The following is a 15,655-nucleotide window of genomic DNA, read 5'->3' on the forward strand; positions in this document are numbered from 1 at the left end:
AAATAAACTAAAGTAAGTCATTCTACATTAAGGTCAAGATGAAAGGGTTACGGTAATATTCCCTCACTTGCAGACTGGACATGTGCTTTGTTGGTGGTCTTTAGCATTTGAGGCCCTCTGAGGGGGCGCTGTGAACTGTTTATGTATGTGCTGTTATGTTTGTGTGCCATTGTATGTTCGTTTCTTAGTACCTGAACTGATGTACAGAACTTTGGTCAACGTGGGTTGTTTTTAAATGTGCTATACGAATAAAATTGACTTGACTTGACTTGACTTGACTTTTGATTCATCACATTTGGAATAATGTGAGCTGTTATGGGCTCCATTATTGAGGAAGGATGTGCTGACATTGGAGAGGGTCCAGAGGAGGTTTACGAGAATGATGCCAGGAATGATTGGGTTAACATATGATGAGCATTTGATGGCACTGGGCCTGTACTCGCTGGAGTTTAGAAGGATGAGGGAGGAACCTCATTGTTACTTACTGAATAGTGAAAGGCCTGGATAGAATAGATGTGGAGATGATGTTGGGAGAGTGGGAGAGTCTAGGACCGGAGGGCGTAGCCGCAGAATAAAAGGATGTACCTTGAGAAAGGAGATGAGGAGGAATTTCTTTTAGTCAGAGGGTGGTGAATCTGTGGAATTCATTGCCACAGAAGACAGTGGAGGCCAAGACAAGGGATATTTTTAAGACGCAGATTGACAGATTCTTGATTAGTCCGGGTATCAGGGGTAATGGGGAGAAGGCAGGAGAATGGGGTTGAGAGGGAAAGATAGATCAGTCAGGATTGAATGGCCAGAGTAGACTTGATGGGCCGAATGGCCTAATTCTGCTCATATAATTTATGAATTTTTGAATCTTCAGTGCTGAGAAATCCAAAGCTCAGAATAAATGTGTGGTTTACACAGAGGTGGAATCTCCCTGCCGAGTTACTGCAGCATATATCAACGCTGAGGGGAGAATCGGCAATATCTCAGCCACTGAGACGAAGCTGGTTGGGAATATATCTGTGAACGCCTGTCAATTTGACATCTCAATTAAGCAGCAGGCAGTGTCAGGTAGAAAGCTGCTCTGAAAATGGCAGAATAAAACACTAATTACAATACCAGCATAATGCCTTCAAGATTAATGGTAATCCTTATATTCTACAAAGTAGTTAAAAAACAAAAAAATCACTTCTAGCTTTAAAAGTAAGGCCAGATTTTGGAAAGACTTTTCATCTATAATTTTATACTTATTGCAGGTCAGCATGGACTCAGTGGGTGGAAGGGCCTGTTTACATGCTGGATCTTTAGACTAGACTTCATTTGAGACTTTAGACTTTTTTTTTTAGAAATACTTTATTCCAAAAACAAAACCAAACATACAATGCAGTAACACGATCAAATCAAAAAGCTGCCTGTATCGGCAGTTTACAAGCAACAGTTATCAGATTAAAATTCCGCCATATTATTCACAAAATGCTGGAGTAACTCAGCAGGTCAGGCAGCATCTCGGGAGAGAAGGAATGGGTAAAATTCCGCCAACTTTGTCAATAATACATTCGACCTCCCGCAGCGACCAGCGTTCACGGAAGGTCTCCAGCGTCCCCGTCGACACCGCGTGTTCCCTCTCCAGGGACACGCGAGCATTGACGTAACCCCGGAAGAGGGGCAGGCAGCTGACCCGGTCGACTACCCGCTGCCTGGACCCGCGAGCGGCCATCTTGGCCGGGCCCAGGACAGGGAGACCCCCTCCTCCCTCCCGACCCTCACCCCTCTGACTTTTGACTCTGGCGATACAGCGTGGAAACAGGACCCCCGGCCCACCGAGTCCGCGCCGACCAGCGATCACCCCGTACACCAACAGTATCCTAGAATCAGAATCAGAATTCAGAATCAGAATTACCTTTATTTGTCATCCAAAAAACAAGTCTTTTGGACGAGATTTCGTCACCCACAGTCCAACAGCAAGAGCAATAAAATAAGCAATTACACAACCACAAACCAACACACAAAACAAAAAAGAAGAAACATCCATCACAGTGAGTCTCCTCCAGTCCACCTCCTCCTACACACCAGCAGCTATTTACAGAGGCCACGTATCCTACAAACCTGCACGTCTTTGGAGTGTGGGAGGAAACCGGAGCACCCGGAGTAAACCCACACGGGTCACGGGGAGAACGTACAAACTCCGTACAGACAGCACCCGCAGTCAGAATTGAACCCGGGTCTCTGGGGCTGTGAGGCAGCAACTCTACCACTGCCCCACTGTGCTCCCCTATCTCTAAACTCTAAACTCTAACTATTACTTCACTCAAGCTTTAAGATGTTTTTACTATTGAAGGTGTGTGAAATCTGGCTACACATTGGAAACTCTTCTGTTATACGGCTGGGGTGTTTCATTGTGGTCAATGAATATCTTATCAGTGTTTCAGTTTCTGACCGGGCCACTTGATCCTGAAAGACCTCATTGAAATCATGACCTTTTTTTTGTGAGGAAATATTTAATAATAATAATCATATTACAGTTGATAACCTCACCTCCACTATGTTCTACTTGCCTAAATTACCAGCAAGCAACCATAACATTCTAAGTTTCATGATAGGTGTCAGGGGTTATGGGGAGAAGGCAGGAGAATGGGGTTGAGAGGGAAAGATAGATCAGACATGATTGAATGACAGAGTGGACCTGATGGGCCGGATGGACTAATTCTGTTCCTACAACTTATGAACTGATGAACGAAGAGTTGGCACTGAAGTAACAACCTTTTTGAAATGCCCGAGGATAATTTAACCTACATTTTTTCAGATGAATTCATATTAAATGAAGAGCCACTTCTAAATTGTACCTCTGAGCTCCTTCAGACCGAGTCGATTATGTATTGTTAAGTATTCCACTTATTGCTGAAAACTAATCATAGCTCTCCGCCAAATGAATAAACATAAAGATGAAAGTATTAATACCTGTCCCCGTACCTGAGGATCAGTTGCTGCCGGGGCCATTTCCGTCAGTAAATTGCCAAGCTGAATTCATTTTGTAAACCTAGCGATAAGGATAGGTGGGAAATTAATTTACTTTCAGCAACTCTTCCATTTACCAGCTGAGTTCCAATCAAAGTTCCTCTGTGATCGATGGTCGGTGTGGATTCGGTGGGCCGAAAGGCTTGTTTCCATGCTGTAACCTGTGGATAAAATTCATGAAAATGTTTATTCTCTTAAAATGAACAGGCAATTGAACCTGAACACCATTTGGTAAGGAGAAAATGAAATCACCGCTGTGATGTGGCGATGAATTATTACAGGTCCTCCACCAGTTTCCCGGCACCCTTGTTTCCAGAGCCAAGTCAAGTTTATTTATCACATACACATACAAGATGTGCAGTGAAATGAAAAGTCACCCACAGTCCAGCAATAGAGCAATAAAAATAAACAATAACACACACAATCACAACCAACACAAAACAAACAAAAAGAAACATCCATCACAGTGAGTCTCCTCCAGTCACTGTGATGGAAGACCAGAATGTCTTTACTCTTCCCCTGCCGTCTTCTCCCACGGTCAGGCTGTTGAAGTTGCCACGTTCCAGGCCGCGCCGGACGGTGAAAGGTCCGCAGCGTCACTTTTGCCGGATCAACAGAGGTCTCGGCCTTGGGGAGGGCCGAGACACCGGCCCGCAAAGTCGGCTGCGGAGCTCGGCTATGGGAACGGGTCTGCCGGCTCCGGCCGGTCCGGAGTTCCAGAGCCCCGGCCGCAGGGGGCAGATTCGACCCTCCGATCGGCCGCAGAAGTCCCGATGAGGTGGAGATCGGCCGACTCGCCACATTCTATCGGCCACCTCACCGAGGCACCACATTCTCGGCGGGACTTCTGGGGGGGGGGGGATTTCAAGTGCGCTCTTGTAATTTTGGGAGTCAAAGGTTTTGACTGTACCGTGGCACACAAGACAATAATGAACCTAAACTTAAATGTGATGCCTGGTTACTGGGCCCAATCTCTAAGCTTCGTTCATTTGTGAACGATGTAGTATTGGAACAAAAATCCTTAAACATCAGTCTGCTCAATGTGAGGCTGATGAAGACCACTGAAGAGAGGAAGACCAAGTCTCTCACTAGTGATGGGGCAATGCTCCCCTCCACCCACAACCTCGGGCACTAACACCTTCCTGAAAAATATTGTCACTGATCATTTTCCTCCGATGTACATTATTTCAAATAGCCCATCCTCTTTTGATCTAATAGTTTGCAGAACTAATGAGAAACCTGAGATCCAGTTAAAAAAAAAAATAAGCACAGTCACACAGCGGGAAGAGCCGCTGCCTCGGGTTCGATCCTGACCTCGGGTGCTGTCTGTGTGGAGTTTGCACATTCTCCCTGTGACCGCGTGGGTTTCCTCCGGGTGCTCCGGTTTCCTCCCACATACCAAAGACATACAGGTTTGTAGGTTAATTGGCCCTCGGTAAAATTGCCCCTCGTGTGTAGAGAGTGGGTGCGAAAGTGGGATAACATAGAACTAGTGCGAATGGGTGATCGATGGTCGGCGTGGATTCGGTGGGCCGAAGGGCTTGTTTCCATGCTGTATCACCAGACCAGACCAGACCAGACCAGACCAGACCAGACCAGACCAGACCAGACCAGACCAGACCAGACCAGACCAGACCAGACCAGACCAGACTAGACTAGACTAGACTAAACTAAACTAAACTAAACTAAACTAAACTAAACTAAACTAAACCAAACCAAACCAAACCAAACCAAACCAAACCAAACCAAACCAAACCAAACCAAACCAAACTAAACTAAACTAAAGAAATTAATGGGCAATTGAACCTAAACACACTTTTGTACGGAGACAATTAAATAACCTCTGTGATGTGAAACTAAACTGAACTAAACACAGGAAAGCAGATTGTAACTATTGTAACTGTATTGAGCTGATGGATCTACTGTGAATACTTTATATTCCATACATAATGGGACCCCAACAGTGGGCGATTCTGGTCACTGCAACCAGCGAAGAGTCTGGTAGACATTTTTGACGGTAAGATAAGTTGATGATTTTTGCATCAATGTGCATCAATTCAAATTGAAATCCACAGAAGCTGAGCTGAGAAGAAAACTGCCTCAGCTGCCGTGGTATTTTTAGAACTGCCATGTATTTGTAGGATGGCTGTAAACTTGGCTCAAGAGAGAATACTATATCATTCTGAAACTCCTCACCACATTGAGACCTTGCATGGCGTAACACTGAGTGAACAGCCTACCTGTCATAGTGCTTGTGCTCAACATAACCTCCTACTAACAATTAGCTTGATCCATCCCTGTCAACCTGCTTTTCTGTTTGTTGCTTCTCATGAACCTATCCCACTACCTCTCAACGATTCCTCTCCTCAACTACTCTAAGTTCATAAGTCATGAGAACAAAATTAGGCCATTCGGCCCATCAAGTCTACTCCGCCATTCAATCATGGCTGATCTATTTCCCTCTCAACTCCATTCTCCTGCTTTCTCCCCAGAACCCCTGACACCCGGACTAATCAAGAATCTGTCAATCTGTGTCTTAAAAATATCCATTGAAGGCCTCCACAATCTCCTGTGGTGATGAATTCCACAGATTCACCACCCTCTGACTAAAGAAATTCCTCCTTAACTCCTTTCTAAAGGTGTGTCCTTTTATTCTGAGGCTATGCCCTCTGGTCCTAGACTCTCCCTCTCGTGGAAACATTCTCTCCACATTCACTGTATCCAGGCCTTTCATTATTTGGTAAGGTTCAATGAGGTCCCCCCTCATCCTTCTAATCTCCAACGAGTACTGGCCTAGATCTGTCAAACATTCATCATACATTAACCAATCATCCCCGAGATCATTCTCTGGACCCATCCCAATCCCAGCACATCCCTCCTCAACTGTGGGGCCCAAAACTGTGGCGGTACAGTGACACAGCGGTAGAGTTGCTGCCTTAAAGCACCAGAGACCCAGGTTCGATCCTGACTATGGGTGCTGTCTGTACGGAGTTTGCACGTTCTCCCTGTGATTGCATGGGTTTTCTCTTGGTGCTCTGGTTTCCTCCCACATTCCAAAGACGTGCGAGTTTGAAGGTTAATTGGCTTTGGTAAAAATAGTAAATTATCCCTATTGTACAAGATAGAACTAGTGTACAGGGCAATTACTGGTTGACACGGACTCGGTGGGCTGAAGGGCCTGTTTCCATGCTGTATCTTACAGGGAGAAGGTACAAACTCCATACAGACAGTACCTATAGTCAGGATCGAACCCGGGTCTCTGTGGCTATTAGGCAGTAACTCTACCGCTGTGCCACTGTGTAGTTTAGTTTAGTTTAGTTTAGTTTAGTTTAATTTAGAAATAGAGCATGGAAACAGGTCCTTCATCCCACTGATTCCACATCGACCTGCGATCACATGATCACGCTATGATATCTCACTTTCTCATCCACTCCCCACACAAATTTACTGAGGCTGATTAATCTACAAACCTACAAAATGTCACGAATGAATGAATGAATAAGTTTATTGGCCAAGTATGTGCATATACAAGGAATGTGCCTTGGTGCTCCGCTCACAAATGACAACACAAACATACAGTGAACAATTAAGAATAAAGCATAACCACATCAAAACAATAAGGATACAACATTACGGTCTAAACATGTGGGTGAAAATAAACCAGAGCAAAAAAGAGACTCCAGACTTTGGTTATTGAGTAGAACTACCACTCGTGGGAAAAAAGAGTCATCACGATCAAACCATCATTTGCAGGATTGACTAATTAATCTGAATCGGATTGATGTAGATTGAGAAAATGCTTCCATATTATTTGTCAACAGTGAAATTCATGAGGTAGTTACCTGTTACCCTTGGGGTTCTGAGGATTATTTCTCTTCAGCAACGTAGGACCTGGTCAGAGGAAAGATAATTTCCTAAATAATTGTATGTTGGCAAAGAGGTGCATTGTACTAATGAGATAAATAATATAATACGTGCATAATAATAACCTCAATAATTAGACAGGAATGAAAAGAAATCATAGTACTTCGAGTACCCGCCTGTGCAATGCTCCTGTTTACATACGTACAGTATTTAACAGAGGACTATTCCTCTGGTCCTGAGTAAATGCTGAACTGCTAATTGCTATGTTGTGCATCTGGTGACAACAAATAATCCTGACATCTGGAAAGTTAATGTTCCATTAAAGTGCAAGAAACATATGTTTAAGATAACAGCAATTATTACCCATTAGCAATTATTTGCACTTGTGATCCTCAACAACACTTTCTCTTCCTTTCAAGTACCTCATTATTTCTTGAATTTGATTCATGGAATCAATCTGAAGAAGGGGTGGCACAGCGGTAGAGTTGCTGCCTTACAGCGCCAGGGACCCAGGGTCGACCCTGACTACGGTGCTGTCTGTACGGAGTTTGTACGTTCTCCCTGTGACCGCGTGGGATTTCTCTGTGTGCTCCGGTTTCCTCCCACAATCTAAAGACGTTCAGGTTTTTAGGTTAATTGGCTTCGGTAAAATTGTAAATGATCCCTAGTGTGTAGGATAGTGAACGGAGATCGCTGGTCAATGTGCACACGGTGAGCCAAAGGGCCTGTGTCTGTGCTGTATCTCAAAACTAAACTAAAAGATTGATGGAAAAATACAGCATGGCCCTTCAGCCCACCGAGTCCAGGCTGACCATCGACCACCCGTTTACAGAGGCCAATTAAGCTGCAAACCCGCACACCTCTGGTATGTGGGAGGAAACCAGAGCACCCGGAAGAAACCCACGTGGTCACAGAGAGAACGTGCAAACTCCACACAGGCAGCTCCTTCAGTTTAACATCTTAAGGATTCAGCCTTAAGGACTGAATATTTAATTCCGACAATTTCAGGCAATGATCTAAATTGTACAAGAATATTTTATATGCTGCCTGACTATCAACTTCCCTCATGATTTTCCCCTCGTGCCCTCTATAAGTTCACCTCTGAGCCTCATGCATTCCAAGCAATAAATTCTCAGTGGTGTTTATTTGTCACATATGCACAGTGAAATTATTTTTGCATATATAACAAATGCAGGAGCCACCATGTGTTGGTGCCACCGTTCAGCCCAAAGTCCAGTCGGCTCGCGCGCTTGATGTACGAGAGCAGCTTCGGCGAGCCTACTTCCCTCTCCTCTCCTCTCCTCTCCTCGCCCGGCCATCTTTGTATCCCGGGGGCCTTGAAGGCCCTGGAGTCATTACCCCGGTTCACCCTCCAGCCGGCCCTTGCTCTTCGCGTCCCACGTCTCCAACTCCCTCCCACTATCCTACGACTGGGCTCAATACCTACGAGTTAAAAAAGGACAATCTTACCCGTGGTCTTATTCTGGCCATTGAAGGGGCTGTGATGGTCTTCTGCTCAATTATTCAGCTGAAAGTCACTGCCAACATCTTTAGCCACACAGTGGTCACAGTTACTTAGTGATGAAGTTTGACCTCTTGCTTCTCAAGCTGTAGATGTAAGAAGTGAATGTCTTTGAGGGAGAATACACAAGCAGAGTCTGTTACTGTCAGAGTAGGAGGAAGTCTAATGCATTCATTGTTATTTTTTGTAGTGATGCTACAACAACCGAGAGCTTTAGAAATCTCGCTGAAATAAAAAATCTGGACCGCCAGGGCTTTTCCTTGTCATTTTGACTGAAGACTAGGATTTACAGAACAGTCTTAAAAGCAGCCAGAATTTACTGGACTGAATGAGGAAAGAAAAGGAAAATGCTGACGATTTATTGCAGAGCACAATTTAATTGCCTGTTGGGTTAGTTCCCAGAAAAGATTGATAAATTAAATTTTTCGAAAATGGGCAGCTGATAGAGCCGCTGCCTCAGGGCACCAGAGACCCGGGTTTGATCCTGACCTCGGGTGCTTTCTGTGTGGAGTTTGCACGTTCCCCCTGTGACTGTTACACTCAAAGATGTGCCTATTTGTAGTGTAAGAAAATAACTGCAGATGCTGGTACAAATCGAAGGTATTTATTCACAAAGTGCTGGAGTAACTCAGCAGGTCAGGCAGCATCTCAGGAGAGAAGGAATGGGTGACGTTTTGGGTCGAGACCCTTCTTCAGGCTACAGTGTCCCTCATTTAATGGCACCAAGAAACATCAACCATATCTACAGGTCACACAGCAGCCAATCTCAACAAATTATCTAAAACTAATGATATGATCTTTCCCTGAAATGCTGGAGTTTGAGGGAAGATCTGAGATATATATCCAAAATTATGAGAGGCATTGATAGGGTAGACTGTCAGAAACTATTCCCATGGTGGACATGTCAAAGACTAGAAGGCACAGCTTTAAGGTTAGAGGGGCAAAAATGTTAAGGAGATGTGTTTTAATGGTGGTGGGTGTCTGGAACGCACTGATGCCAGGGGTTGGTGGTGGAGGTAGATACCATAATGGGATTTGGGACTTTCAGATAGGCATGTGTGTTTGCAGGGAATGGAGGTATGTGCAAACAGAGGACTTTAGCTTATCTTTATGTCCCTTTGTATCTCCCTTCACAAATGGTGCCTAATCTGCTGACGTTCTGAAGCACTTTGTCTTTTACCCTTTCTTATGCACACATAGGGGTGGGGGTTGTGGGGGGGGGGGGGGGGGGGGAATGGCACAGTGGAGTAGCAGTAGATTTGCTCCCTTACAGCGCTAGAGCCCCAGGTTTGATCCTGACTATGGGTGCTGTCTTTACGGAGTTTGTAGATTCTCCCCGTGACCACGTGGGTTTTCTCTGGGTGCTCCGTTTTCCTCCCACACTCCAATGACGTGCAGGTTTACAGACGAATTGTAGCCTAAATGGCTTTGGTAAGTAGGTTTGTAGCCTAATTGGCTTTGATAAATTGTCGCTAATGTGTAGGAAAGTTCATAAGTTCTAGGAGCTGAATGAGGCCATTTAGCCCATCAAGTCTACTCTGCCATTCAATCATGGCTGATCTATCTTTCCCTCTCATCTCCATTCTCCTGCCTTTGCTTCATAAACCATGACACCTGTACTAGTCGAGAATAGTGCTAGTGCATTCGCTGGTCGGCGAGGACTCTGATCGCCGAACACTTGTCAGTGAGGACTCGGTGGGCTGAAGTGCATGTTTCTGCACTGCATCTCTAAACTAAACTAAACTAAACTAAACTAAACTAAACTAAACTAAACTAAACTAAACTAAACTAAACTAAACTAAACTAAACTAAACTAAACTAAACTAGACTAGACTAGACTAGACTAAACTAAACTAAACTAAACTAAACTAAACTAAACTAGACTAGACTAGACTAAACTAAACTAAACTAAACTAAACTAAACTAAACTAGACTAGACTAGACTAGACTAGACTAGACTAGACTAAACTAAACTAAACTAAATTAAACTAAACTAAACTAAACTAAACTAAACTAGACTAAACTTGACTTAACTAAACTAAACTAGACTAGACTAAACTAAACTAAACTAGACTAAACTTGACTGAACTAAACTAGACTAAACTAAACTAAACTAAACTAAACTAAACTTGACTTAACTAAACTAGACTAAACTAAACTAGACTAAACTTGACTTAACTAAACTAGACTAAACTAAACTAAACTAAACTAAACTAAACTAAACTAGACTAAACTAAACTAGACTAAACTAAACTAAAGTAAGCTAAGCTAAGCTAATCTAAACTTACACAAGACTGCACTAAAGATTTTTAACAGGTTGATAGAAGCTCAAACAAAATACTGTTCGTTTCTCCAGTGGTGAAGTGGTCGTAACTCAAGCAGTTTACCAGGAGCCTCATTGCATCTTGTGCCAGCCATTCCCATGCTACTCACGTACGTCGGGCCAGTTATAATAATCCAGTTTTCCTTTCTTCACCGAGAGAGAGAGAGAACTCTTCAAACATGACACATCCACGTGGTGCGGTGACAATTTTCTTTATAGCCTCTCAGGAGAATGCCCCCTTGCAGCAAAGCCCAGGCTTAAATAGTTAGCGAGTACAGGCGCTGAATTTCAATTGTGGTAATGGATCACTTTCTTCATTGAGACTGATGGGGGAATAGCAGAGAGCTGACACGGTGCAGGGATAACTAGCCGAGCCCCACTTCATTCTGGGGAAGAGGGCCATGGATCCGGAACCTTTGGAGGAATCACGCGGACAATTTTATTCTCCTTTGATAAATTAGGCAGAGATTTGGAAGACATTGTCTGCTGGACAGTAGCAGGGGATTCAGTGCTGGGGTTTTTTGTCAGTGGTGAGTCCGTTTCACACCTGAATATTAAGTGGTTCATGCAGCAGTGGGAAATGACGACAAGCTGAGCATGTCAATGGCCTGTGATGCTGCCTGCAGCCTTTAGTACTTTAGAGATACAGTGCGGAAACAGGCCCTGCGGCCCACCGAGTCCCCGCCGACCAGCGATCACCCCGTACACTCACACTATCCTACACTCCAGCAACAGGGTTTTTATTTCCAACTTACCAAAGCCAATTAACCTACAAACCTGCACAACCTTGGAGTGTGGGTAGAAACCAGAGCACCCGGAGAAAACCCACATGGTCACAGGGAGAATTTACAAACTCTGCACAGACAGCACCTGTGGTCAGGATCAAACCCAGGTCTCTGGTGCTGTAAGGCAGAAGCTCTAACACTGCGCCACTGTGCTGTCCTAAGGCCAAGAGGAATTAGCGGCATCTGAAACAAGGAGGTTTTCTTTGGTCCCTCCTCATCCTTCTAAAGTCCAGCGAGCACAGGCCCAGTGCTGTCGAATGCTCATCATATGTTAAACCAATCATCCTCAGGATCATTCTCGTAAACCTCCTCCGGACCCTCTCCAACGCCAGCACATCCCTCCTCAGAAATAGGGCCCGAATACTCACAACACTCCAAATGCAGTCCACTTATAAAGCCTCAGCATTACATCCCTGTACACATCAGAGCGGATCGGATTTCTGTCAGAATATGGAGATACGTTGAGAAAAATTCAAATGAATAGAAACACTCCAATAAAAGGTCCTATTCATTTTAATTTAGTTTAGTTCAGAAATACAGCATGGAAGCAGGCCCTTTGGCCCAACAATCCCACGCCAACCTTTGGTGAAACATTCACATCAGTTCCATGTCATCCCACATTCCCTACATATTAGTGGCGTTTTACGGAGGCGAATTAACCGGCAAACCCGCATGTTTTCGGAATGTGGGAGTAAACCGGAGCACCCGGAGGAAACCCACGGGGTGACAAGCAGAACATGGAAACTCCACGCAGACAGCATCCGACGTCAGGATCGAACTCAGGTCTCCGACGCTGTGGGGCACCAGCTCTACCAGCTGTGCCACTGTGCCGCCTGACGATTAATGTTTCTCACACACAAAATGATGCAGTAACTCAGCGGGTCGGGCAGCATCTCTGGAGAAAAAGAATAGGTGACATTTTGGGTCAGGACCCTTCTTCAGACATCACCAATTTTTTCCCTGAGTTGCTCCAGGATTTTGTGTCTATCTTCGGTATAAACCCGCATCTGCAGTTCCTTCCCATAAATAATTAATGTTTCTTTCTCTGTGGATGTTGACTGGCCTGCTGTGCTTCCATTTATTGTTTATAATTTCTATTTACAAGTTCTTAAATGTCCACAAAAACCACAGAGATAAATAATTGAACATTGGTCCTCGCGCTTCTCCATCTACGTTATTCACTGGAGAAGGTATTTCTAGTTGTAATATTGTATTATCCGTCTTCTTTGATCAATGTTGTAGCTGAACGAAAACTCATATTCAGTAAACTGTTGTGAACCTCATGGGCAGGATTGCCAAAAATCAAGCTGTACTTGCAATAGGATGAACAACAAAAAAAAACAAAGATGTTAATTAAGATCCACTCTGTCTCCTCAAATCACGAAGAAAAGTTTATAGCAAAAGCTCGTACAATCCAGAAACCACCAAAGCTTGTAGACTGGTGCCTTGGGGCACATGTGTACTGATTGACTAAACAATGTGTTGCCAATCCTGGCCCAATCGATGGCAGATATCTGAAACCATTGATCAGTGTACTCAGAATGGACAGGTGACGTTTTGGGTTGGGACACCTTCTTCATTCTCTGAAGAAGTGTCCTGACCTGAAGCATCCGCAAATGCCACCTGACCTCAATTGAGCTGCTGCCTCAGAGCATTAAGGGCGGCACGGTGGTGCAGCGGTAGAGTTGCTGCCTTACAGCGCCAGAGACCCGGGTTCGACCCTGACTACGGGTGCTGTCTGTACGGAGTTTGTACGTTCTCCTTGTGACCACCTAGCTTTCCTCCAGTTTCCTCCCACACGCCAAAGATGTACAGATTTGTAGGATAATTGGTTTTGGGAAAAATTGTAAATTGTCCCTAGTGGGGCGTGGCTGTGTTCTGCAGCTGCGGCTCACCGGCAGTCTCCGTTTTTTTTTTGTTGTGTTTTTTTGTCATTGTTGATGTTAAATGTACGTTTTGTTTTATTTTTAATTCTGTGTATGTAGGGGGGTGGTGGGGGGTTGGGGGAAACCTTTTTTTAAATCTCCTCCTCAACGGAGATGCGACCTTTACCGTGTCGTATCTCCGTTCGCGCAACGGCCTAACATCGTGGAGTCGGCGGCCTCCAGCTGGGATCGACCTCGAAGACTCCGGTCGCAGGGCCTGGACTTACCATCTCGGAGGCTTCGGCCGTGGGCCCTGCAGACCGCAACATCGGGAGCTCGCAGGTCCCTGGCTGGCGACCGGCTTTTGGGAGCTCCAGCCGTAGCAGCTTCGACCGCCCCGAAGCACGAGGCACGATCAACCCGCCCGCAGGCCCTTCATCGCCCTGCGTGGCTCGGCCGCAGCACTTTACATCGCCCGGTGGGGGCTCAGGACTCTCATCGCCCTGCGTGGCTCGGCCGCGGCATTTTCCATCGCCCGGTGGGGGCTCAGGACTTTCATCGGCCTGCTCGGCTCGACCCTGGGACTTTCCATCGCCCGGTGGGGGCTTCAAGGGGTTGGGAGCCTCGATCGCCTCGTGGCGCCACGGGAGAAGAACGAGGAGGAGATAAGACTTTGCCTTCCATCACAGTGAGGGTATGCCTAGAGCAATCACTGTGATGGCTGTTTTGTGTAAAAAATTGTATCTGTGTGTCTTGTGTTCTTTAATGTCTACTGCCGGACCCTGACGTGAGAGGACGCTGGCGTTGAGTATTCGCCGCTTTTCCGTCAGGATAGTTTGTCTGTTTGTCTGTTTGTTTCTATGTTAATTGTATTTGTAAAGCGCTTTGTGCATGTGTTAAGGCGCTATATAAAATAAATATATTATTATTATTATTATTATAGTGTGTGGGATAGTGCTAGTGTACGGGGTGATCACGGGTTGGCTTGGACTCTTTGGGCCGTATCTCTAAAGTCTAAATTTGTGACCAAAAATAACTAACTTGGAAGATCAACTGAAATTTAGTTAGAGATACCTTAACCTTGCAGAACTGTCAAAATGTGTAGGAAGGAACTGAAGATAGACCGTTTGTATTCACTTGTTATCACCTTCTCCACAACCAACAATGTTATCACCTTCTCCACAGCCAACAATGGACCATTGTGGGCTCCACCTTTCCTTGATCATCGTTGCTGGCTTTGATTTGTCCTTTTGCAAACCTTTCATTCCTTTGTTCTTTGTACCTGTTCATGCCTCTTGTTTCCCCCTCCCCTGACTCTCAGTCTAAAGAAAAGTCATAGAGTCATGGAGTGATACAGCATGGAAACAGGCCCTTCGGCCCACCTTGCCCACACCGGCCAACATGTCCCAGCTACACTAGTGCCACTGCCTGCATTTGGTCCATATCCCTCCAAACCTGTCCTATCCATGTACCTGTCTAACTGTTTCTTAAACGTTGGGATAGTCCCAGCCTCAACTACCTCCTCTGGCAGCTCATTCCATACACCCACCACCCTTTGTGTGAAAAAGTTACCCCCTCAGATTCCTATTAAATCTTTTCACCTTCACCAACCCGAAAGGTCACTTATACCTTTTCTCCAGAGATGCTGCCTGACCCGCTGAGTAACTCCAGCCTTTTGTGCCTGTCTAACTTGCAGAACAGTGAAGGGGAGCCCTGTTGTATCGGCCTTATCGCTTCACGCCAGTCTGCAACGGGGATCATATAAATGTAAATGCTTAGAACAGTTGACACCGCGAGAACCGAACGCTTAATTCCATTCTGCCGCTCGAAGAAAAATGTGATTTCTTCGCGCAATCTTTAAATTACATTAAATACTGAAACACTAATTTCCCTTGTAAGGAATACCATTAGAACAAGGCTGTTTTCCCAGAATGATTCCAAGCCTCTCTAATCTCACGTCATGGATCAAAATCAGGTTCATTTACTTTAACCATTGCTATTCCTATCATTTATCAAATGCATTCCTCTCAAGTCAGCTGCTCCATTTCAGTTCAAGTATCCCTGGATATTTAATGCTCCAAGGCAACTGAGTTTTGTTGTATCTGTTGCTGCTTTCCAGCTCTCTAAATGTTCACACCATGACAGTGTTGTCAACCGATTAGGTTCAAGGCAAGTCACTGCCATCTCTCTCTGCCAACAGCTTATTTGTTTATCCGCAGCCTGAATTCAAGAAAATCAACAGCCCCTGTCTGAGGAAGGGTCCTGACCCAAAACGTCCCCCGCCCATTCCCTC

At 45.0% G+C, this 15,655-nt stretch overlaps 1 long non-coding RNA gene across 1 annotated transcript; it reads right to left on the reverse strand.

Moving 5' to 3' along the window:
* Nucleotides 1-2,979: 2,979 nt before the first annotated feature.
* LOC144606084 (uncharacterized) lies at nt 2,980-8,447 on the reverse strand. Its single transcript, XR_013548911.1, has 3 exons — nt 8,338-8,447; nt 6,846-6,894; nt 2,980-3,164 (listed from the first exon to the last, which is right to left on the reverse strand). It is a non-coding gene; the product is annotated as an uncharacterized LOC144606084 (long non-coding RNA).
* Between the last annotated feature and the right edge of the window lie 7,208 nt (nt 8,448-15,655).

Source organism: Rhinoraja longicauda, chromosome 25, assembly GCF_053455715.1.
Source record: "Rhinoraja longicauda isolate Sanriku21f chromosome 25, sRhiLon1.1, whole genome shotgun sequence".
Lineage (NCBI taxonomy): Eukaryota > Metazoa > Chordata > Chondrichthyes > Rajiformes > Arhynchobatidae > Rhinoraja > Rhinoraja longicauda.